Consider the following 2,375-nt stretch of genomic DNA (forward strand, 5'->3'; position numbering starts at 1 on the left):
CAAGTGGGGCACTGGTCCAGGGCGCAAAGGGTGGAGACCGGGTGGAAAGAGCCTTTCGCTGGTGAGGCTCCGCCCCCTTCAGTTTGCCCTGGGGTACCTTCCTCCACCCGAGACCAAGAAGCCTTGCCATCAAAGTGGCAGATCGGTGGGTGGGTCGGAAGAGGCCTGTGTCCTCGGTGTGTTTTCGCGGCCTCGCATGCCAGGGGGCTAAGGGCTGGTATGGGGAAAAGCCCTCTGTACATAACCCTCCCCCATCCCGCCCCGATCTTCCGTCCCCAGTACCAGGCCTAAGTGCCTCTTACTTCCCCCTGTAGCCTTGTTTTCCACAGGTGTCCCCAGGTCCTGCCTGAATTCTGGCTTAAGTAGGTCCTGGCCAGCTCTGGGAGGAGAGGTGGGAGTTCTCAGTTCACGCCCTACTGGGAGTCTGGGCTCTTGTGCTTCACCTGGTCCCAGCAAGGGATCCACACTCCAGGAGAGCACTCAGCTTGTTGAGGACTCCTGTGTGTGGGGGGATGAGAGTGAAGTTTCACATTTGAACGATAAACATCCAGCCTGCCCTGTGGGGGTGGGAAGACCAGGAATCAGGCCTGACCCTAGTGCCTTGCTGCCCAGAAGTCAGGCTAACAGGGAACCAGGGGTGCAGCTGATACCGTATACAGGTGTCTGTGCGTGTGTTTGTGTGTGTGTGTGTGTGGGTGTGCACCTGTGTGAACACTTAGTGGTGTGAGTGTGTGGGAAAGGGTGCTGCTGCAGTGAACTACAGTTTTATAGTAGCTCTTGAAAAATCCGATTCCAGACCCTGCAGGTGCCACTTAACCATTGTGTGAGATCAGGAAATTTGCCTAAGCTCTCTGTGCCCCAATTCACTGTGAGTGCCATCTAAATCCTAGATGTTTGTGATGAATTAATTTATTTTTACAATTACTGCCTGTTTCTGGCAAAAGACTGGTTTCTCTTACAGTGGTGATAACAAAAGTTCTTTCCTATTGTATTTATTGAGGTTTTAAAGGTCTCTTTAAGGAAACATATTAAGTAAATGATAGTTCTGCGGCTTAAAGAGATGGCTCCAAATGGTGATGATAGGTCTCAAATGGCAGAGAAGTGGGAAACACAGTTCACAGACCAAAACAGAAGCTCATTATTATGACTTTCCAGATGACCTAGACGGAGAGCCTTGGGACTGGCCCAGATTTCCAGTTATCCGGGTGCCCAGTGGGTCCTAAATCTAATCTACACATGCATTCTAGATCCTCCCCCAGCCCACAATCTCCATAAGGGGTTCCAGCCTCTTGGTCCTTGGTCTCCTGGGCTGCCACCTGGTGGTCAAAGTTGAGAATAATGCCTCAGCTTATCCCTGCGGAGAAAACTCTGTGGAGACTGGATCACTAGAGACCCATGGGGGTGCCTCAGTGTAGGGTCTTGGGATAGAAGGGTTGAATATGCCTTGCCAGAGGCCCAGGGCCTCAGTATCTTCCCTATGAAGACACCTTGTGCAGCCTCTGTTCTCTTAAAGGGGCTCACATTCATTCATTCAGTAGATATTGAATTACCTACTCTTTGTGGGGGCTCGGAGGGACAGAACAAGATAGGGCCTTTGCCCTCATGAAATTTACAGTATAGAATGGGTAGGGGACAGAAAACAGGAATAAAAATATAAGATCATTCCAGGTGGTAAATGGTGCGATAAGGAAAATAAAGCAAGATAAAGGATGGGAAGTGTGTATACTGCTTATAAGGAGTGAGGGTGACAGGCACCGGCCTCAGGAAGGATGTGACACTTGAGTCAGGTGGGGAGGAGCCACACAGGTATCTGGAGGAGGACATTTCCAGGCAGAGGACCAGCCCTTGCTGAGGCCCTGATGCCATGTACCAGGAGCCGTTAACTAATAAATTGCCCTAAAACTTAGCAGCTTAAAACAACCATTTAAATTTTACTCACAAGAAAGACAATGATCATACGATTTCACTCATCTGTAGAATTTAAGAAACAAAACAGAGGAACATAGGGGAAGGGAGGGAAAAATAAAATAAGACAAAATCAGAGAGGGAAACAAACCATAAGAGACTCTTAATTCTAGGAAACAAACTGAGCGTTGCTGGACAGGGAGTGGGGTTGGGGAGATGGGGTCACTGGGTGATGGGCTTTAAGGAGGGCACATCATAAAATGAGCATTGGGTGTTCTGTACAAATGAAGGATCACTAAACTCTACCTCTGAAACTAATAATATACTATATGTTAGTTGGTTTCAAATAAAATAATTTTTTAATAAAAAATAAATTTTGTTCACCATTTGTGGGTCAAGATTGGGGGAAGGGGGTGAGTTTGATGCTTCTCACTGGGGGCCTCATCCTATTGCATCAGAGGGCAGCTGAG

This window comes from Mustela nigripes, chromosome 2 (genome assembly GCF_022355385.1).
Source record: "Mustela nigripes isolate SB6536 chromosome 2, MUSNIG.SB6536, whole genome shotgun sequence".
Classification (NCBI taxonomy): domain Eukaryota; kingdom Metazoa; phylum Chordata; class Mammalia; order Carnivora; family Mustelidae; genus Mustela; species Mustela nigripes.